This window comes from Myotis nattereri, assembly GCF_964212035.1.
Source record: "Myotis nattereri genome assembly, chromosome: 2".
Classification (NCBI taxonomy): domain Eukaryota; kingdom Metazoa; phylum Chordata; class Mammalia; order Chiroptera; family Vespertilionidae; genus Myotis; species Myotis nattereri.
Window position 1 is genome coordinate 118311720 of NC_138076.1, and position 23824 is coordinate 118335543.

The window sequence follows — 23824 nt, forward strand, 5'->3', positions numbered from 1 at the left end:
GTAAGCCATCCAGAATCTCTGTGAAGCTAAACAAAAACTATCAAATAGAATTCCATATAAATTTATAGAATGCCATAGTGCTCACTGGTAATAATTTCTGTAGGACTTTGCTAAGAGTGCAATCTGAAAGCCACAGAAACAACTAGAGGTAGAGAAGAAGGAAACCTGTCCCTCTCCCTCTCTTTCCTCTTCTGTCTTGGTAGGAAAGAGGAAAGAGTTGAATGAAAAGATGGTCTTAACATGAAAATTCTGTGATTTTTCAATGAAAAACACTTTTCATATTTTCATTCCAAAGAAGGAAGCTAAAGAGATTATTTTCAGGGAATACTGACCATAAAACTACCAGATGCACAAATTTTTGTCTCTGTACTGCTCCTTTTGTCTTTTCTACTAATGCCTTATAATAGTCACATCTCCCAGTCTCCCAGACCACTGAAGCCTGTCTACTCCCACTCTGTAATTGCCCTCTTCATTCTCTGTGACCCAGGCTCTTCTGGTCTCAAATAAGAATGTTTACAGTCTTAAAATGTTATAATGGCTATCATATGCAAAGGAAATTAGATTGAATATCTAAGTCCAAAAAGGCAGAACTGGGACCTTATTGGTACAGATTTTGACCTGTCCTAGGGTCAAATTCATCTCTACTCAAAGAGTATTAAAGCCAGTGCCCAGCAAACAGTACGTGCAGTATCAGATATACTACTGATTTAATGAATTTAGAGAATAAAGAAAATAGATCTGGGCCACAATTAGGAGTTTATAACTGTGGAAAATTTAGTGCCTTAATTTTGTAAGAAGGAAGGCATAGACTTTAAAAATGAATTCCTTGTAGTTTTGGATTTAGCTCCCCCATCAAGTGTGTTAGAAAGAATATCTTCTGACCCTTAATTCCAAAGAGAAATCGAAAGACTCTGCTGGCATAGCAACACACTGAAGTGATGCCATGAGAGGCATCAGTGCTTCAGGAAAAAGGTTATGATGCTACAATCTGAGAAAATGAAAGACTAAGTTACCTTCTCGAGGGGTCTTTTAAGGACAAGCTGAAATGGAATCAGAATATCCTTGGGCATCTTGTAATACTCCTCTAGAAAAAAAGCTAGCCAAGACAAAAAAGCATGCAAAGAGATGGGCAAAGAAAGGGATGAGAGACAGACAGACAGACAGGCAGATCCTAACTCCAGGTTCGCACCCATCCAAGGTGGATGGCATGGCTTACAAAGTCCCCTGTTAGACAGAACTGTACACTCCTCCTTGGTACCTTTCCAGAGGCTGCAGACATAGCTGAGGCAAGACATAAAATAAAACTGTAAATAGGAAATGAAGTAAATAAATTTTCCAGAAATTAAGTTGCAAGGAAGCACCGTGATTTCACATATGGGCCAAACCTTCTGTGCTAGGAACCCACTATAAGGTGGAAAAATATCAAACTATGGTTCCAGGTAAAAAATAATACATCTAAGCACATAACTGGACTGCAAAAAAATCTGTAAATTTCTAATTAAGTTGTCAAAAGGAATATCCTCTAAAACATGCGGTGTTGCTCCCTGCTTTTCCCAGGAAGTCAAAGGAAATCAAGCTAAGGGAGTTCCCAGTCAAGCCCAGCAAAGTTGTTTAAGATTGTACTTGTGTTGCTGTATTGATTTGATAGCTGAAAAATGGTAAAACATTATGCTGAGAACTAGAGTCCTGGTGCACAACATTTGTGCACTGGGAGGGGGGGGGCTGTCCCTCAGGCAGGCCTGCGCCCTCTGGCAGTCCAGGACCCGTCAGGGGATGTCCGCCTGCCTCGGAGGTGGGAGAGGCTCCCACCACCACTGCGCGCTCGCCAGCCATGAGCCCAACTTCTGGCTGAGCGGCACTCCCCCTGTGGGAGCGCACTGACCACCAGGGGGCAGCTGCTCAACGCAGGAGCTCCTGCTTTGAGCATCTGCCCCCTGGTGGTCAGTGCACATCATAGTGACCAGTCATTCCAAAGTTCGGTAGATTTGCATATTAGAGTTTTATTATATAGGATAGTTTTCACTTTCTGTAGCTAAACCTAATTACTCATTTATTTTGCAAATATTAGTAAACATCTCAGACAGGAGGGCACTGTGCCAAGAAATTCAGAGAATGTAAAGTGAGCCAATGTATGCCATCTACATAAAGTCTAAAAGAAGAGATAGAATACGTACCAAAAATATCTATAATACAAGGCACTAAAGCATTAAGAGCCAAACAGTAGTAAAGTTAAGTAAAAAGAAGTTTCAGAAATCAAACAAAGAGAGTAGATTTTAACTTTGACAAAGCCATTCTAATCCCTCACAACTAGAAGAACAGACATCTGGGCTAGATTTTGAGGGAGAGGGAGAGGTTGATTGTTGACACAGGAAAAAAAGTGAGGGAAGGAGAAATTGGAGTGAAAAAACATTACAAAGTGGGGACCCTCGGGTTCCGTACCAGAATGGTGACTGGATGCATTTAGCGGGAACAGAGAACAGTATAGTGGGAACTGGTAGGCAAATAAGGCCAGGCTGACTTGTTGGAGTATCTTGAATGTGAGCCACAGAAGTTAGTAAAATGTTCTTTTTTAAGTCAACAGATCAAAGAAGTGATTTAAAAACATTAGATAGGCAAAAACATTGAACAGTGGAGCAAACAGTGGCAAGGCAAGGGGTATGAGGGCTATAGTAACAACACAGGTTAAAGGTCCAGGGAGAGTCGAGTAGGAAATTAACAGTAAGAGGGAAGGAGAAAATCTCTTCACTCTGATTCCATCCACCCAGCTGTGGGGCCTTGACTGCGGGGCAAGAGGCTGCTTAAGCTGATTCCATAACCGCCGGGCAGGAAAACACTGCAGGTCCTGAAAGGCTGCTTGAATAATATCACGTTTAGTTGAAAATATTACTGTTCAGATTTGTATAACGGAAACATATCTTCCTTCAAAAAGTAATTACCCACCCCTATTAGAATGTCCCAAATCCAGAACACTGACAACATCAAATATAGGTGAGGGTTTTATGCAACAGAAACTCTCATTCATTGCTGGTGGAAATGCAAAATGGTACAGCCAGTTTGTAAGACAGTTTGGCAGTTTCTTACAAAACTAAACATCCTTTTACATATGATCCAGTAATCGAACTCCTGTGTATTTACCCAAAGGAACTGAAAAGTTATGTCCACACAAAAACCTGCACACAGATGTTTATAGCAGCTTTATTTATAACTGCCAAAACTTAGAAGCAACCAGTAAGTGAATGGATAAATAAACTGTGGTACATCTAGACAATGGAATATTATTCAGTGATATGGGTTATCAGTCATGAAAAGACACAGAGGAACCTTAAATGAATATTAATTACTAAGTGAAAGAAGCCAATCTGAAAAATTACATACTATATGATTCCAACTGTATGACTCTGGAAAAGGCAAAACTATGGAGACAATACAAACATCACTGTTTTCCAGGGGTTGGAGGGAGGGAGAACCTTATTCTTAAAGTACTGTACTTGTGCATTTTGACCTCTCTGGTGGTTCCCTGAGGGATTGGTACACAGGATAACCTTTGTTTTGCCCCTACTCCCTTGGGCTGGAGTGGCTTTCCATGTAGTGGTGGTATCTGTTGGACAACAGATATACATTCCCCATGCCCACCTGGGGCAAGAGACAGTGGATCGAGCAAGCAATAGAAAGACCCAAAGCCTGGGAAGCAAGATGCTAAGGAGGAGTTTTCTTGAAGAAATAGGGCTTGGAATGGTCACCACATATACTCTGAAAGCTAGAGTGCAATGTGCATATCCAGAACTGACACATGCTCAAAAAAGACCTGAGAGAACCCTGGCTTGTGTCTCTGGTAGTTTTGTCAACTCTGCACAAACAAGAGGTAAGGCTAAAGCAGTTGTAGGTGACCTAGATTCACAGCTAATCTATGAAAATGGAAAAAGTTGTTTTTTTTCTCTTTAGGTCCAGACATTTAAGGAAATATCTGTCAGATCACTGGATGACCACTGAGAAAACAGAACAGACACTTCAATAACTACATATTAACAGAAGAGAGACTTTAGTAAGAACACATGATAAGGAATGTAGACTTTGCAAAAATAGATTGGAAAAGTCACTAAATAAATGGCGGCCCTCAACTGTCAACAACAACAAACCTAGTTAGGGAGAAAATCTATTTGAGTTATCACATTATCATATTTTAAATAACCAGTTTTCAATAATAACAACAAAATTTACAAAGAGGCCCTGGCCAGGTGTCTCATTTGCTTGGAGTGTCACCCCATACACCAAAAGTTTGCAGGTTCAATTCCTGGTCAGGGCACATCTAAGTTTCAGGTTGATCCCTGGTTGAGGTGTGTATGGGAGGTGACAGATTGATGTTTCTCACATTGATGTTTCTTTCTCTCTCTTTCTTTCCCCCTTCCTCTCTCTCTAAAATCAATAAACATATCCTCATGTGAGGATTTAAAAAATTACAAAGCATACAAAGAAACAAGAAAGTATGTCCCATTCACAGGAAAAAAAATTAATTGAAAGGAATCATCCCTGAGGAAGCTCAAACATTAGACTTCTAGGTAAAAATTTTAAAATAACTGACTTAAATATGTTCAAAGAGCTAAAGGAAACATGGACAAATAAGTAGAGGAAATTAGGAAAATTATGTATGACAAAATGGAAAATATCAGGAAAGAGATAGAAATTATAAAAAGGAACCAAATGGAAAGTTTGGAGCTGAAAAGTATAATAGCTGAAATTTAACAATTCACTTGGAAGGGTTTAACAGAAGATTTAAACAAGTGGGGAAAAGTTTCAGCAAATTAAAAATAGGACAGTTGAAATTACACAGACTGAGGAGCAGAAAGAAAAAAGGATGAATAAAAATAAACAGAGCCAGGGGGACCTATAGGATACCATCAAGCATAACGACATAAGTATATGGGAATCTCAGTGGGAAAAGAAAAGGATAAAGAGGCAGAAGAAATATTTGAAGAAATAATGGCCGAAAAATCCCAAATTTGATAAAAGACATATATCTATATTTCCATAAAGCTCAGCAAAATCCAAGTACTATAAGCCTGAAGACATCTACATGCATTATAACCAAACTGTCAAAAGACAGAGAATCTTGAAAACAGCAAGACAGAGCAAATCATCATGTCTAAGGGATCTTCAATAAAATTAACTGCCAACTTTTCACTGGAAATCATGAATGGCAGAAGCAGTAGGATTAAATATTTAGAGTGCTGAGAGGAAAAAAACCTGACATCCAAAATCTTACATTCGGCAAAACTCCCATATAAAATGAAGGCAAAATGAAGACATTCCCAGATAACCAAAATATGAATTCATCACTAAACCTGCCTTACCTACAAGAAATACTAAAGAGAAAGGCTTCAGGTTGAAATGAAAGGACACCTGATGGTAATTTGAAGCCATACAAATAAATAAAGAACTCCTGTAAAGGTACCTTTGTAGGTAAATACAAAATCCAGTGTAACCCTATTTTTGATTTGCAACTTCTCTTTTGAGTTCCATATGATTTAAAATAAAAATGCATAAAGCAATAATTATAAATCTATGTTAACCAGCACACAATGCCTAAGGATGAAATTTGTGAGAATAACAAAATAAAGGGGTACAGAGCTATATAGGAGCAGATTTATATATGCTATTAAAGCTAAATTGGCATCTATTCAAACAACATTGTTATAAATTTATGATGTTAATTGTAATCCTCATGGTAATCACTAAGTAAATAAAAAATACACAGGAAAAGAAGTGAGGAATGTTTTAGTTTGTTCCGGGTACTATAACAAAATGGCAAATAAAGAGCTTATAAACAACAGAAAGTTACTTCTCATAGCTCTAGAGACCAGAAGTCTAAGAATTTGGGTTGCAGTCTTCTCATTGTATCCTCACATGGCTAGGGGCTAGGGAGCTTTGGGGGGCCTCTTTGAGAAAAGTACTAATCCCATCATGAGGGCTCCACCCTCATGACCTAGTCACTGCTCAAAGGATCCGCCTCCTAATATCATCACTTTGGGGAGCATTTCAATATATAAATTGAGGTGAAGGGGGAAACAATCATTCAGACCATAGCAAGGAGTGATATTGTTATAATTAGCTAGTTATTAATAACAGAAAAGGAGAAAAGGGAAGGCCAGACATTATAGGCATGTCATTTGGCACCTTCACCAGGAAGTTGTAGGTTTGCACTCCCCAGGGAACCACCAGTCTATTCTCTGCAAATCACTGGTGGAAGGGATCCAACAAAGGGAAGATAGAAGCATGCCCTGTAAAGTTGGGATGACATAGAGAAGGCACTTGCCTATCAATCACACCTGGGAGTAGAGATCATTGGCCAGAATGGGTGTGGTCACTGCAAGCATGCGGAAAATTGGGAATACATAATCTCCTAAAGTCCTGTTCACTCTTTTGTTCCTCCAGTTGCACTCTCTTGGCTCACTTGCATTCATCCCTATGGCCCACAGCCATGCAAACCCCCACATGCAATGGACTGATGAGCAGCAAGGAACATAAGCTAAGTTAGTCTGATACTGTACATGACTTGGCTGCAACATGGAACAGGAACTCTGGACACTGGCTCTAATTTTAGCTCTACTGAAGCCCCAACTATACTTCTATGACCAGAGTAAGGGAAATGGGACTTTGGAAACCCAGGGGTGTAATCCCACAGAAATAAAGCTTTCTACTATATCTCATCCTCCATTGCGAGTCTCAGAAAGTTCTTTTTCTTGGGGTATTTCAAGAAGTCCACTCCCAGGAGCAACCAGAAGAGATGAGGTCCTCTCTCTTCCATTAACTGGAGGGGGTCAAAAGGTACGCTCATAAAATATCAGGCGCAAAAGAAGGCTGGTAAGTGAAAGAAGCCAAACATAAAAAATTACACATTATATGAACTCACAGAAAGAGAAACAAACAAAAAACAATCTCCTTTACCATTGCACCAAAAAAAATTAAGATACCCAGGAATAAACTAAGAAAGTAAAAGACCTGAACTAAGAAAACAACAGGATATTGAAAAAAGAGATAGAGGAAGACTAAAACAAATGGAAGAATATACTGTGTTCATTGATTGGTAGAATCAACATCATTAAAATGTCCATACTACCCAAAGCAATCTACAGATTTAATGCAATCCCCATTAAAATACCAACATATTTCACAGACCTAAAGCAAACTCTCCAAAAATTCATCTGGAATTAAAAAAAAAAAATAAGACCCCAAATAGCCGCAGCAATCTTGAGGAAGAAGAACAAAGTTGGAGGGATCACAATACCAGCTATATTACAAAGCCACTGTTTTCAAAGATGCCTGGTACTGTCATAATAACAGACATATAGGCCAACTAGAGGCCCGGTGCACAAAAATTTGTGCACTCGGGGGAGGGGGTCCCTCAGCCCGGCCTGTGACCTCTCGCAGTCTGGGACCCCTCAGGGGATGACCACCTGCTGGCTTGGGCCCGCTCCCCCGGGGATTGGGCCTAAGCTGGCAGTCAGACATCCCTCTGGCAGCCCAGGAGCCCTCGGGGGATGTCCACTTGCCAGTGGGGAGTAGGCCTAAGCTGCAATTGGACATCCTTAGCGCTGCTGAGAAGGCGGGAGAGGCTCCCACCACCACCGCTGTACTGGCAGCCGTCAGTGCCATAAATGGCATTGTAGCATCTGATGGCCTGCAAAGAGCCATCAGCCCCTCACCCAGCCTGCAAAGAGCCATCAGCCCCTCACCAAGCCCCTGCCCATTAGGATGAAAGTGTTCTTTAAAACTCTGAGCTGGTGGATCTAAGACAGGGCCCCTGAAAAGCTTAAAGAAACCTAGGTTTGTGCTGAAGGGATCTTCTGGTATTCTGTAATATTTGTAACATCGCTTCATAATACAGAAGAAAATCCTTATATGAAGATACCAGCTCATTTCCAAACTCCCTGTCAGTGAACAGAAGGCAACAGTTCCAATACAAAAGGAATCTCTGACATCCCTCTGGCAGCCCAGGAGCCGTCGGGGGATGTCCACTTGCCAGTGGGGAGTAGGCCTAAACCTACTGAAAGCTAGAGTGCATGTGGGGAGTAGGCCTAAACCTACTGAGGGGCTGATGGCTCTTTGCAGGCTGGCCACAGCCCCTTCAGTGTGGAGGTCCCCATTGGGGTGCCTGGTCAGCCTGGGTGAGGGGCTAATGGCTGTTTTCAGGCTGGTCAAGCCCCCCAGTGGGGACCCTCACCCCATGAGGATTTGGCCAGCCTGGGTGAGGGGCTGAGGGCTGCTTCCAGGCTGGCCACATCCCCTTCAGGGTGGGGGTCCCTGCTGGGGTGCCTGGCCAGTCTGGGTGAGGGGCTGATGGCTGTTTGCAGGCTGGCCACAGCCCTCAGCCACGCAAGCTCCCAGTGGAGGCTGGCTGGAAGCAAGTATCTGGGATTTATTTACCTTCTATAATTAAAACTTTGTTGCCTTGAGTGGAGGCCACAGCTGGCCAGGGCAGGCGGGAAGCTTGGCTTCCTCCATTGCCGGGGAAACCAAGCTTCCTGCTTGCTCCAGCTCTGTGGCTGCCGGCTGCCGGCTGCCATCTTGGTTGGGTTAATTTGCATATAGCTGCTCTGATTGGCTGATGGGCGTGGCTTGGAGCATAGTGGAGGTGTGGTCAATTTGCATGTTTCTCTTTTATTAGATTAGATGGAACAGAACAGAGAAACCAGAAATTGACCCAAGCCATTATGCTCAATTAATATTTGACAAAGGAGGCAAGAGCATACAATGGAGTCAAGACAGTCTCTTTAATAAATAGTGTTGGAAAAATTGGACAGATGCATGCAAAAAAATGAAACTTGACACCAACTTACATCAGACACAAAAATAAACTCAAAATGGATAAAGGACTTAAACATAAGACAGGAAACCATAAAACTCTTAAAAGAATCCACAGGAGGCAAAATATCAGACATATGTCATAGCAATATCTTTACCAATGGAAACTAAGGAGAAAATAAACAAATGGGACTGCATCAAAATAAAAAGCTTCTGTACAGCAAAAGAAACCATCAACAAAACAATAAGAAAGCCCACTTCATGGAAGAACATATTTGCCAATGTTATCTCCGATAAGGGTCTAATCTCCAAAATTTATAGAGAACTCATATATCTTAACAAAAGATAAGCAATCCAATAAAAAAAAAATGGGCAAAGGACCTAAAGAGACACTTTTTGAAAGAGGACATATAGAAGGCCAAGAGACATATGAAAACATGCTCAAAGTTACTAATCATCTAAGAGATGCAAATCAAAATGACAATGAGATACCATCTTACACCTGTCAGAATGGCTATCATCAACAAATCAACAAATGACAAGTGCTGGCGAGGATGTGGAGAAAAAGGAACCCTCGTGCACTGCTGGTGGGAATGCAGACTGGTGTAGCCACTGTGGGGAACAGTATGGAGTTTCCTCAAAAAATGAAAAATGGAACTCCCATTTAACCCAGTAATTCCACTTCTAGGAATATATCCCAAGTAACCAGAAACACCAATCAGAAAGGATATATGCACCCCTATGTTCATAACAGCACAATTCACCATAACTAAGATTTGGAAATAGCCTAAGTTCCCATCAGCTGATGAGTGGATTAAAAAACTGTGGTACATCTCCACAATGGAATACTATGCTGCTGTAAAAAAATAAAGAACTCTTACAATTTGCAACAGCATGGATGGAACTGGAGAGCATTATGCTAAGCGAAATAAGCCATTCAGAGAAAAATTAATATCACATGATCTCACTCATTTGTGGAATTTAATAAACAATATAAACTGATGAACAAAAATAGGTCCAGAGACAGAGAAGCATCGGACAGTCAAACTTCAGAGGGAAGGGGTGGGGACAGAACAACCAAAGTATTTGTATCATGCATATAAGCATAACCAACACAGGCTCTAGGGGGTGAAGGCATGTGTGTGTGGGGGGTGGGTTAGGGGTGGCCAGGGAGAGGTCAATGGAGGTAAAAGGATACATATGTAATACTTTAAGCAATAAGGAATTTTAAAAAAATAAATAAGAATTTTAAAAAATTACACATTATATGTCCTGGCTGGTGTTACTCAGTGGTTAGAGAGTTGACTGCAGGTTCAATTCCCAGTTAAGGGCATATACCTGGGTTGCAGGTTCCATCCCCTGCTCTGGTCCAGGGCGCATACGGGAGGCAATCAATTGATGTGTTTCTCTCACATCTATGTTTCTCTCTCTCTCTCTCCCTCCCTCCCTTCCACTCTCTCTAAAAATTAGTGGGAAAAATATCTTCAGGTGAGGATTAACAACAATAAAAAATCATGTATTATAAATTCCATTTATATGAAATAACCAGAGTGAGTAAATCCATAGATACAGAAAGCAAATTGGTGTTTGCCGAAGCCTGGGGTGTGGAGACAGGAATATGGGGAATAACTGCTTAATGAGCACAGGATTTTATTTTGGAGTGGTAAAAATATTTTGGACCTAGACACAGGTGGTGGTTACACAATATTGTGAATGTACTAAACATTGAATTGTTCACTCTAAAATGTTCATTCTAAAATTTTGTGTTACGTGATTTTCACCTCAATGAAAAAAGTAAGCTAAAAAAAGAGGAATGACCTCTAATTTTGTTTATATTCTGCTAGTAGTAAAAAGGAAATAACCAAAGCTTATTCCTTATATGAACAGACTGAAGAAAATTGTCCTTCAAAAGAAATAAATACCAGAAGTAGTTTTAGAATCATCTCAACATTACCTCTACCTATAAAACCTTAATCTATTTGCCAATCCAACTCAAACTTTCATTCCTTTGCCCTATTTTCCCTGAAAGCAAAATTAAAATGAATATTCATTTGTCATATTGCAGGTTGGTTTCATCAAAAGGCTGAGAGCTTAACAAATATAACCATGAAAAAAGGGAAAAAATACTCACTTTTAAGCCAACATATTCAAATAATTATAATAAACCCCAATATTTCAGAGAGTAAAGTTTAACCTGAAGTCATTAATTTAAAAATTAATATTTTTTAAGATTAGACAATTAAAATGTTCTAAGGAAGAGCTTCCCATGAAGTTAAAATCTCTATCATACCATGTCAACACTGAAAACACAAAGGCAAACTAGCCTTGCCCTGGGTAAACTTTTATAAGTTTGACGTAGAGTCTTAATGTCCTTCCCACTGGCCAATATAAAGCAAAGGAAAGAAACACCAGTCTTAAAACTTCCACCACACATTTTATGACTATATAAGACTTAAAAACCTAGTTCTGGATTAAAGAGCCTAGTCAACGGTAATTGTATGCAACTTCAAAATCCATGATTTCTGGTTTTCAAGACTGGATACAGGAGGTATAGACTGGTTCAGACAAAGCCCTTACCTGGTACAGGCACAACTGTGCAAACACAAATTAGTGTTGCTCGAGCCCCATAACCTTGTCCACATTTCACACATGTTGCTACGACCAATGGAAGTATACACTTGATAAAAATAACACATCATCCCAATCCCAACCTATGTATTCTAAAATGCTAAAATGCTAAAATGCTAAAAAAAAAAAAAAAAAAAAAAAAAAAAAAAAAAAAGAATGATCTGTCATGACTTCTAGGTATGTTGACTAATCCTGAAAAGCTGAAAGTTAACTTGCTTCTAAGCCAAATGCAGTTTGGATCATTCTACACATATACATTGTGGAATGATTACCAAGATCAGGATAGGTACACGTCCATTGCCCCACACAGTTACCTTTTCTCTGTGTGTGCGGTAAGAATGCTTACAACAGCACTACAGGCAGGCCTGGAGACAGACACCTCCTCACAGGAACATGCACAGTGACCACAGCCTCACTAGCAGAGATGTGGGTGGGGAAGGCAATAATAAAAAGCTCAGCTATCACTACCATTCTATTTACTAGTAATTTCATATTCCCTCCTAAACCTAATCAATACTTAAGGCATTTTACTCAACATGCAAGAAAGTGCATTACTATTTTAATCATTCATCTTCTAACGTCTAGTTTCTATTAAAACTTCAGAATTTTTAGAATTGCCCCCCCCCCCCCTACATTCTGCTACAGTAACTCCTAAAAGTTACAGGTTTGGTAATGGTTTTAAGTCATCAATGATTAATAGATTCCTTTAAGGAGACCTTCAAAAATGTCTTTGTCCTCAGAAAATGGCCAGAAGAGAGGCAAAATTCATATTAGTTCTACATATAATGGGTTGTAATAAAGTCCTATTGCCTATCACTTTATATCACCAAATAATGGGTCTAGTCTAGAACAAAGAGAATCTAGTCCTGAAAAAAGCTGGTCTGTGATCCTTGAAAAAGAGAATTTCAGATGCAACTCTGGAGGTCTAGGGATAAAAGCCAGTAGCATGATTCATCTTCAGTGAAACATAAAAGAAGATGGATTATTAGAACATTTGAATATTACAGCTGGTAATGAGGTTAAATTGAGACATTCCTCCTCTAGTTAGTCAATTACTCAATTTCAATTGCAAAGCTGACTTGAAGAATACCTCTTCCATCTATGAATTTATAAGTGAGACTTGCTCAGTAATGAAATTAAGTTTAATTCAAATTTATGAATACAATGAACTTGAATTAACTCAAAAAAAATGAATTAATATTGAGGCAAAAGTCACATTTGCAGCAAATTAACATTTAGAGACATTAGGTGAATCTTATTAAACCTACATACTCAGGAGCATCATCAACTTTGGAACTGAATTTGAATCTAGGCTCTGCCAATTACTGTGTGTGATTTTGGCCAAGATACTTATCTCCTCTGAGCCTTGCTTTCCTCAACAGCCAAACAGAGCCACCACATCCTATGTGGATACCCGTGCATGTTCCCTGCGATAGTTGCTTTATGGCACCCAGCACAAAGTGCAGGGTGCCTATCCCCACACTGCCTTCCTGCTGTTTAAGTGCTCAGAGATTCCTTTCGTATTGGAACTGCTGCCTTCTGTTCACTGACAGGGAGTTTGGAAATGAGCTGGTATCTTCATATAAGGATTTTCTTCTGTATTATGAAGCAATGTTACAAATATTACAGAATACCAGAAGATCCCTTCAGCACAAACCTAGGTTTCTTTAAGCTTTTTAGGGGCCCTGTCTTAGATCCACCAGCTCAGAGTTTTAAGGAACACTTGCAGCCTAAAGACAGCTGCCCATCAGTCCCCTGATGTGTAAGGTTTGTTTGTTGCCAGGCACTATTTATTTTCCAGATTAGACTAATCACTAATTCACTTCAGGCCAATGACTGTGAACTTCCCGAAATAACTGTTTCAGATGACAGAGGCTCATTGGTAATTTCCAGTCAAGTTTTTGTTTTCATTCCAAAGAATCTAAAAATTAGTAAGACTTCTCTCCTGTTCAATAAAATTAAGAACAATATATTCAATAGGTTAAGCTAGAAAACAATAATGTAATTAGGAAGCCAGAATTGCATCTAGAGGCAGTCAGCATTTAGGCTTAAATCAATCATGTATTAAGGCTACAAATTATTTTCCTTTATAAAATGGGGAACCATCTTGGGGCACCTCAAAACTTGGCTAAGGCCCAGCCAATATAGCTCAGTATCTGAGCATCAATCCATGTACCAAGAGGTCACTGGTTTGATTCCTGGTTAGGGCACATGCTCGGGTTGCGGGTTTGATCCCCGGTGGGGGGTGTGCAGGAGGCAGCTGATCAATGTTTCTCTCACATTGATTTTTCTATTTCTTCATCTCTCTCCCTTCCTGTTAAAAAAATCAATAAAAACATTTTAAAAAACTTGGCCAAGAATGCAGCCCCCAAAATAACTTCATCTCTGATGCTGTGAGCTTCCTTTGTGCAAACCTCCACCCATTAATCATAGCAAGTAATGATAACCAACATATATGGTTCTTACAATATTCTATATGTTCTTTTTTCTTTTTTTAAATTTCTTTATTGATTAAGTTATTACATATGTGTCCTTATCCCCACATTACCCCCTATCCCCCTCACTCATGCCCTCACCCCCCCTGTTGTCTGTGTCCATTGGTTAGGCCTATATGCTTGCATATAAGTCCTTTGGTTGATCTCTCCCCCTTACCCCCACCCTCCTCTACCTTCCCTCTGAGGTTTGACAGTCTGATTGATGCTTTTAAAGAATGTACATATTTTAACTCACTTTAACCCTCACAAAATCCTAGAAGATAGGTGTAAGTAAAAAACCCATTTTACAATTGGGAGAGCCTAGGCAAAGATAGTTTAAGTAATTCGCTCTAAGTCACAGAGCTACAGAGTAGTAGAACCAGGATTCAAATTAAGACTATCTGACTTCAGAATTCTTGAGTTAATCACTACTCTATGCTGCATCAAGTGTCCTAGAAACAAAGAGGCGCAACATATCAATTTCATGCATGTAAATCATGGCCTCACACAATCATTTAGCATCTGAGCCTTTTCTCTCACTTTTAAACCTGATACCTTATTTTTAAATATCTTCATACAAACAAGTTTACCCATCACTTCCAAAGCATGTGCTTAATCAAATTTTAATGGTCACTGGATGTTATAAATAGGTACTGTAGGTAGGCCCCACTGTTCATGATTCAGATATTGGACCTCACATCTTTTAAATTTAGCTTTACACAGTGGTAGAAGGAAAGAGGGTCTTGCCAGAGCTATGCATACAGATTTAATCCTGCTTATGTTCCTCATCGGTTTTCCACTCTTTTTTTTGTTGTTGTTGTTGTTGTTAATCCTCACCCAAGAATATTTTTCCATTGATTTTTAGAGAGTGGAGGGGAGAGGAAGACAGAGAGAAATAAACATCAATGTGAGAGAGAGAGACATCAATTGGCTGCTTCCTGCACACATCCTGACTAGGGCAGGGGATGGAGCCTGCAATCAAGGTAAGTGCCCTTGCCCAGAATTGAACCCAGGACCCTTCACTCTGTAGGACGACATGCTGTCCATTGAGCCAAACTGGCCAGGGCTCCACTCTTTTCTTAAAACAATTTTCACTTTAGTATATGATTTAGATATCATAAGCTAATGAATGAGAGATCAAAGAAAAATATTAGGCTCCGGCCAGGCTAGTACATACACTGGCATTTTCACAGATAGAAGCTTTAACATCATGGACATTAAGCCCGAGGACAGGGAGGAGCTGGGGAGGTGTTCCTGCAGCCAGTTCCACCCACACTGGTGCACATGTTTGTGCACAGCAGCAGCAAGGGGACCATCAGGCTGTGCGATATGCACTCCTCAACCCTGTGTGGCTGACATTCTAAGTTTTCTGAAGAACCTGAAGATCCCAGGAATAGGTCTTTCTTCTAAGAAACAATTTCCTTCATCTCCTACATGAATTCAGTCATAGCGGTCGGTGTGTGCTGACCTGAGAAGACCTGTCAGTGAAGGTCTGGGATCTCAACGTGGAGAGCTGCGCATGGAGACCCACGGGGCCCTCGAGCATTTTGGAAGCAAGCTGTGTTCTCTGCAAAAGGAAACAACTGCATCTCCCACAAGTCAGGGTGATGCTGGAATAGTCCGGATACTGGGATCATGACGGGGTCCTACAACAACTTCTTCAGGCTCTTTGACAGAAACAGGTGGAGGGATGTGGTCCTGGAAGCTTCCAGAGAGAAGAGCAAGCCTAGAGCCAGGCTGAAACCTGGGAGAGTGTCAGGCAGGAAGAGCAAGGAGGACCAGATCAGCGAGGACAGTCTGGATTCAATGAGAAGATTGTGCACCCGACCTGGCACCCTGCCGACAACATGATTGCCCTGGTTGCCACCAATAACCTGTACATATTCCAGGACACAGTCAACTAGGAAGCACTCCAGCCGAGGCTCATCCTGCACCATAGTTTCTGTTGGGAAAGGGGTGTCCTCTCCCTGGAGCACAAGGGTTTCCTTCCTAGACTGGAGCTGGTGCACAGGCAGCCAGGGCGGCTTTGGGGGGTCTCTGTGTAAGCGAAGAGTCCACTGGGGCAGACTGATGGACAGAGCTCAACAAAGCCATCACTCATAAAGAGTGTATTTATTTAAATCTGAGCCATCCTTTCCAGTTTATAGTCCAAAAAATAAACACCCAACAGAAAACTTGTCCAGCATCTCTCTCTTGTCCCTCCGTGGTCTGACTGGGGCTCTCACATGCCACTGAGCCAAATGCCCGGCCACCTGCTGAGTAGGCTCAGGCACAACCCCCACACTTCTGTATCTATCATCACAGCTTCTGGTATAACCACCTAATAAAAGCAACACACTATACAAAGTGCTTTTAATAAAAAACAATTTAAAAAAAGAACTGGTGTTTTTAGTTGGGTTCTAATATTTGATGAGTTAAACCCTTTCCCCAGATCTGTTACAGAATAAACTCCTGGACTTTCTGCCCCATTTATTTTCTGCATGAATTTTAGAATCACAACAATAATGTGTTTTACTTTAAGAAAGAAAACCATAATGCAAGCTTGAGGAAGCATCCAAACATAAATGTGGTCAAAGAAGCGTCACATGGTCTCCCATCCCACTTTAATGAAGAAGAAGAAGAAGAAGAAGAAGAAGAAGAAGAAGAAGAAGAAGAAGAAGAAGAAGAGGAGGAGGAGGAGGAGGAGGAGGAGGAGGAGGAGGAGGAGGAGGAGGAGGAGGACGAGGAGGACGAGGAGGAGGAAGAGGAGGAGGAGGAGGGGGAGGAGGAGGGGGAGGAGGAGGAGGAGGAGGAGGAGGAGGAGGAGGAGGAGGAGGAGGAGGAGGGAGAGGAGGAGGAGGAGGAGGAGGAAGAAGAAGAAGAAGGAGAAATGGAGACTTTGCAGAGACTTTCAAAGTTCTAACATTTAGAAGAGCGAAACTTGTCTAAAATAAAGGGCCCAGCAGTATTTCCTGACTGCATGCTGTTAGAAACAACTGGCTTCAACTTGTTCTAGTTCATTAAAACTAAAAGGGAAAAAACGGCTAATAGCAAATTCAAGAGGATAGCTTAGCTCTCAGTAATTTAATTCTAAAGTAATAACATGCTTATTAAAAAATGGAAGGTCACTCTTCCAAAAATTTCCCTAAAGGCATAGCTGCCAAATTGACTTCTGATCTAGTCTTTACATTATTAATTCAATGACATAATAAAGCTGGCAAGGAAAAGCTTCCTGCTTGCCTCACAAAGGGAGACAGCAGTGCCCAAGTACCTCGTATGTTTCCTAAAAAAAGTGACCTGAAAAAACAAGTCAGCTTAATTTCTTTTTAAACTGTCTGGGTAAACGACTAAGAATGCTTTTCTCTGACTTCTGGGAAAAGCCTCCCAAACTGGACTCCTGACTTCTACCCCTTCCAAGCTTTTTCTTCACACATTAGCAGCAAAGCTGTGTATGTCCAGGGGCACAGAGACAGCTTCGGCCAGGGCCCGCTGGTCCACCAGCTCAGGCAGGCAATCATGGAAAGGCACCAGACATGGAAGGCAGCCTCCCAACCATGACTTGGCAGCAAACTCTAATTAATGAAACTTGACCGCAAAAAGCTTGTTGATCTCAACTTGTCTCAAGTTCCAGACATGGACAGCAGGTTGAAACCTGCTAAGATCATAAACAGCACAATCTATAGCTTTTGGAAAGAACTTTTTCTAACTGGTTTCAAACGGTCACCTCTTCCTCCTATCTGCAAAAAGAATTACAAACTGAAGTCTACCCAAGACCCTGGCTTTCCCAGACACTGAAGCAACGGCAGGTACATAACACTGAGAGGGAAACAATTTGGAAAATGGTTTTTACTTATATGAATCGTTTGTTCAGTTTTTACCATTAACTTTCCTTTATAAACTTTCCTCCTATAATATGTACTTCTGCCTTTAATTTTTCTCAAGGACCAGAAAGTAAATAACTATATAACAATATCACGAAATCTTGCAAAGGCATCAATACCCTTCCTCCACAGGTGACTAGGACAGGCTGTAGTAGGACCATGTTGGGTTTACTGGCTCAATGCAATCAGGGAACCAGCAGGCTATCGGGAACTCTGATGGCTCCGAAACAGGTAGGAAGATGGGCTTGTTATCAATTTGGGTTCTGTTAGGTGATTTGGGGAGAGGTTAACAAAAGCATAATTTTGATCTGGATTGGGAACTTTCAGGAAGCAGGGGCCGATCTGTGATTCGCTGTCTTGGTAATGTTTTCTAGAAGATGGGAAGACCAAAGGAAGGCTAAATATTAACAGGTAAAGACACAGCAGTCACTCATATTAGCCACGAAAGGAGAATGCCTACTCATTGTTATGTTTAGACATAGGTTCTTCATATCTGCCTATGTGGTAAACTTGCAAATCCTTATACTTTTTTTGAGCAATATGACTTAGAGAATCTTAACAAAAGCCAAATAACTGATTGCTGAAGTCATATTTCAGTAGTTCAACCAACTCTCACTTACTAAGAAGATAGTATGTAGAACCATACTAGTGGGCTGGGTGCCAAGTGGTCCAACATATTCAGATGCCTCTATTAGTTCCTAAAGCATCCCTGATTTCAAGACTCCAAGCCATAAAATTGAAATTCTTTAGAAGGTGATACTATCAATTGAATATGAAAGAACAGAAGAATCAAAAGTGGCTGCCCCCTTTAGAAGAAGAAAATGCTGTGCCATTTGGGACAGTCCCCACCTGGCCTACTTCAGTTATTTATGTTGCCTGTCTCACCCCTGTAGGCATCTGAGAGTATAACACCTGCTTCATAGAAAGGGACACTGAGGCGCAAAGCTGGTTTCTAGGGAGGGAGGGGAGATTCTCCAGGATATTTCTGTGTGGCCAATAAAATGTGCTACTGCTAGGACTGAGCCGTACTCAGCACCCACGTGTCTCCAGCTGGAAGAGACTAGCATGTCCTCCTCTTTTTTAAAAACTTAAATTTATTGGGCAATAATATTGTGATGTTTGTATGGTGACAAATGATTACTAGACTTAGTGAGGTGATCACATTGTAACGTATATAAATAAATGTTGAGTCACTATATTGTACTCCTGAAATGAATATAATATTGTATACCAACTATACTTAAATTTAAAAAGGAAAATAAATACATGTATAGGAGTAATATTAATTAATAATATTCCATAATTTTCAAGTGTACAATTATAATTAGAATCTGGATACTCTACTGTGTGCTCACCACCTAAAGTCTAGTTTCCTTCCATTCCCATATATTTGACCCCCTTTACCCTCTTCATCCTTCCCTTATGCCCTTCCCCTCTGGTAACCCCCATTCTGTTTTCTGTATCTATGAGTTTATTGTTGTTTGTTCTGTTAGTTCACTTGCTAATTTTTGTTTTATATTCCACATATTACCTGACCTTGATACCAAGGATTAATCTTCAATGCATTTTATGTGGCTTTACGGGATTAAAAAGCAAGTGTAGCTCCTATGTCTAAGCTTTTTATCAATCTCCTTGGACACATTATATCCTCAATTAATGAATAAAACATTTTATATCAGATTATGAATTTCAGTGATCTGTATCCATTAGGACTTTTAATGAAAAAAATAATCCAAATTTAAATAATAGTACAATTCAGTAAGAATCACCTAATTTAAGTTAGCATTCTGGTCATAAGTAAAAGCATTTAATCTATGTCATTTTCTGAAGAAATGATATTAAGTCAAATAATCAATGACATGATCTCTCTATTTAGTATTTCTTTAATGTCTTTCAAGTAAAATTTTATAACTTCTTCTTAAAAGTCTCCTATATAGTTTAGATTTATGTCTGGACACTTTGTGATTTTTCTATGCTATGATAAATAATAACTTTTTAAAAAATTTATTCTTTGCATATACACTGCTAGCATTTCCAAATGAAATTTATTTTAGTACATTAAATTATAATCTAGGAACCTTTCTAAATTCTATTATTAATTCTTATATGTATAGACTTTTAGAATTTTAACATAAATAAAAATACAACCTTTGAATGACAGTCTTGGTACATCTTTCTAGTCCTAATGGTTAATTTCCTCTTCGCAATTTATCTTGCACACACATATTGAAACACTGAAACATCATTCATGAAATTTAAAGTATTCATCAATACTATGTAGCAAAAGGAATGCACATTATAAAATACTAGAGGACCGATGCATGAAATTCTTACATGGGTAGGGTCCCTAGACTGGCCAGAGATCAGGGCTGATTGGGGCCTTCTGACTGCTGGCCAGGGGCCTTCCTTCCCTGGCTGCCAGCTGCCAGCCAGGATCTTCCTTCGTTCCACGCCATCCCCTGGTGGTCAGTGCATGTCATAGCGAGCGTTCGAACTCCCAGTCTCCCGGTCGAACTCCAGAAGGGACACTTTGCATATTAGCCTTTTATATATAGACTAGAGGCCTAGTGCACAAAAATTTGTGCACCCAGGGGTAAAGGGGGGTTCCTCAGCCCGGCCTGTGCCCTCTCACAGTCTGGGACCCCTCAGGGGATGACCACTTGCTGGCTTAGGCCCGCTCCTCAGGGGATTGGGCCTAAGATGGCAATCAGACATCACTCTGGCAGCCCGGCAGCCCTCGGGGGATGTGCACTTGCCAGTGGGAGCAGGCCTAAACTGCAGTCGGACATCCTTAGTGCTGCTGAGGAGGCAGGAGAGGCTCCCACCACCACCACCGCTGTACTGGCAGCCATCAGCCTGGCTTGTGGCTGAGCAGAGCTCCTCCCATGTGAGAGCGCCCTGACCACCAGAGGGCAGCTCCTGCATTGAGCGTCTGCTCCCTGGTGGTCAGTGTGTGTCATAGTGACCAGTCATTCCCAGTCCTTCTGCTGTTAGGGTCAGTTTTCATATTATCCTTTTACTATATAGGATAGAGGCCTGGTGCATGGGTGGGGGCTGGCTGGTTTGCCCTGAAGGGTGTCCCGGATCAGGGTGGGGGTCCCACTTGGGTGCCTGGCCAGCCTGGATGAGGGGATGATGGCTGTAGGCAGCTGGTCACACCCCCTTCAGGGTGGGGGTCCCCACTGGGGTGCCTGGCCAGCCTGGATGAGGGGCTGAGGCCCATTTTCAGGCTGGCGGGTGACTGAAGCTCCCAACCTCTCCTTTTTCCTTTCTTTTTAATTCTGGGATTTATTTACCTTCTATGGCTGTCACTGGAACTGAGAGCCGGCTTTAGCTCTGAGGCTCGGCTCCAGCTCTGAGACCTCAGCTGCTGAAAGCAGGTTTCTGGGGTTTGTTTAGCTTCTATAATTGCAACATTGTTTCTTAGAGTGCAGATCAGAGGCTGGCAGCGGCAGGCAGGGAACCTTGGCTTCCTCCATCACTGGAGCAAGCAAGCCTCCTGTTTGCTTCAGCTGCCTGGCTGTTGGCCGCCATCTTGGTTGGCAGTTAATTTGCATATCACCCTGATTAGCCAATGGGAAGCGTGTCGGAGGTATGGTTAATTACCATGTTTGTCTATTATTAGATAGGACTAGAAGCCCGTTGCACGAAGATTCATGCAATAGGCCTTCCTTCCCCTAGCTCCTGGCACCCAGGACCCAGGCCTTTGGTCTGGCCGCAGCGGAGAAGCCAAGCCTCTTCAGTCTTCAGTCTTCAGTCTTCACTCCAGCTGGAGCCTTCAGTCTTGGCTCCGTGCCTGTGTATGCAAATTAACCGCCATCTTTGTCAGGTTAATTTGCATAGTCGCTCTGATTGGCTGGTGGGCGTAGTGGAGTTACCCCAACTTGCATGTTTCTCTTTTATTAGTGTAGATATAGAAGACAATTCAATACATTCACTCATTTCTTTCTTTTTTATTTTTTTAATCCTCACCCAATGATATTTTTCCATTGACTTTTAGAGAAAGTATAAGGGAGGGGAAGAGACAGAGAAACATTGATGTGAGAGAGACACATCAATTGGTTGTCTCCTGCATGCACCCTGACCAGGGCCAGGGATTGAGCCTGCAAATGAGTTACATGCCCTTGATCAGAATTGAACCCTGTACCCTTCAGTCCACAGGCCGATGCTCTATCCACTGAGCCAAACTGGCTAAGGCTCCACTCATTTTTTGATGTCTACTCTGCACCAGGCAAGAGCCTAGTTGGAGACACAACTGGGAGTTTAAATTTTAAAAAGCCCTATTCTCAGTAAGAGTATTTGATATTAACATGCTCAAGAGAAAAACTTTCACAATTCTAAGATACTCTTTCTCTATCCTCCAAATCCACTCCCCACATCCTGTCATATCCAGTTTCTATACCTTGCCTGACAATCTGTAGGTTTTAGCCCTACACTTCCATCATTCCATGATCCTGGCACCACCGTGTCCCCTGCCCTCATTCCGCCTTCCTCATCCAACCTCCAGGCATGTAAATCTGGATGAAGCATCACCGAATTCCCAAGGAACACTAGGGAACATTCTCTTTGTTTAAAGCATTCTGCAAAAGCTCTTGAAGACAATTACCTTACTAATTGAATAGAATTGAATTGAATTGTAAATCTTGCGTGAATTTTGGGACACCCTATATAAAGATAGCTTACATTTCTGTCTTCCCATTAAGCTGTGAGTTGCTTGAGGATCAGAGGCCAGCCACTTCCTTTTATCCCTCTCCAAAGCAAAGGGCCTCAGTGCAATTACAGCAATTCTGTTTTGTATAGGTGACATTAAGACATTAAAATTTCTACACAAAGGAAAAATTCAAAATCAGAGCATGGCCTATAAAGCTTCCTACAGCCTGGCCTGCATCAAGCGCTCCATCCCCTCTTAGCCTCTAGCAGACAGTATTCCCTGAGCCACTGAACAGAAATCATTCTATGGAATATTACAAGGATTCCATGCTCAGCTGAGTTTGTAAAAACCCTGGATTAAACCAATTTAAGTGGGTTTCTTGGCAGGGGACATCTCAGAGACTTTAAACTGGTTATGTGGTTTAAGACTCTCCAAAGGGGGAATTTGAGATGCCACACCCTCAAACTCACTTAGCCACAACTGCCCCTTCACATGAAACACCTATTTACAGCCTGCACGACAAATGTGGAGAACGTTTCCCAAACTACAGCAATTTCCTTTTAGGAATGATTTCTCATTCCTCATTTTCCCCATGTGCTTTCTCTCCAATTCATTTTGTCAGGGTCAACTTTGCCCAATTTTAGCACACTCCTGTTCCATGTTTCCCTTTATTTCCAGAGTGTTCTATACATCTGTTGATGAGTTTCATTTTTAAAATGTTATGTGGGTCCTCCTCCCTCAGATCGATCTCTGTGAGCACGGTAGATTCTGGTCTTGTATCTCAAACACAGAGCCAAGCTCCTGGGACATAGTGTGAGTTGACACATGCTAGAGACAGGGAAAAATCACATGCACGTTAATGCAAATTCGTTTTTTTCCTAGTTTTGCTCCTCAGAGAAATTTCAGGAGATATTTTGCAGCTTCTCTAAAAACAAAAGTGCTTGCTAATTATCTGCTCACTGTTTTTATGTCTTCCAAACCAACTGCTATGCACTATGGTAAGTGTGGAGGAGGTTTGTCTTCATAGTCTGAATTTTCCTGGGGAGGCCAACAGAGAGAAAATTTCAATTTGAAATAACTTCAGTAGAGTTAGAGGAGGCAAATGGAAAAAATATTGGTACATGTCTCCTTTCAAATGTTTCTTCATTGAAAACCAAAGATAAATGGACTTATTTTCAATGCCACTATTTGGTACAGGAGCATTTAAAGGAAAATCTCATAATAGTTCAAACTTCCTAGGAGAGTCTTACAAGATCATTTCAGTCATAATTTAAACACCTTAAGACAAACTATTACTCATTAAAATTTATATTTTTGTATAGCTTAGTTTTAGGCTGAGTTTATGACTTATTAGAATTTTATTCCTAAATGATCATTTTATGGGACTGACAGCCACTCACACCCTAATGGCA

At 41.1% G+C, this 23824-nt stretch overlaps 1 protein-coding gene and 1 pseudogene across 2 annotated transcripts in view; one reads left to right on the top strand and one right to left on the bottom strand.

The window, feature by feature from the left end:
• Positions 1-23824, bottom strand: part of ATP8A2 (ATPase phospholipid transporting 8A2) — a gene marked incomplete at its 5' end in the record, with an annotated part of 501820 nt that overhangs the window by 374792 nt on the left and 103204 nt on the right. The window lies entirely within an intron of this gene.
• On the top strand, positions 15112-15805 carry LOC308512107 (serine/threonine-protein phosphatase 2A 55 kDa regulatory subunit B delta isoform-like; annotated as a pseudogene). Its single transcript has one exon. The product of its transcript is annotated as a serine/threonine-protein phosphatase 2A 55 kDa regulatory subunit B delta isoform-like (transcript).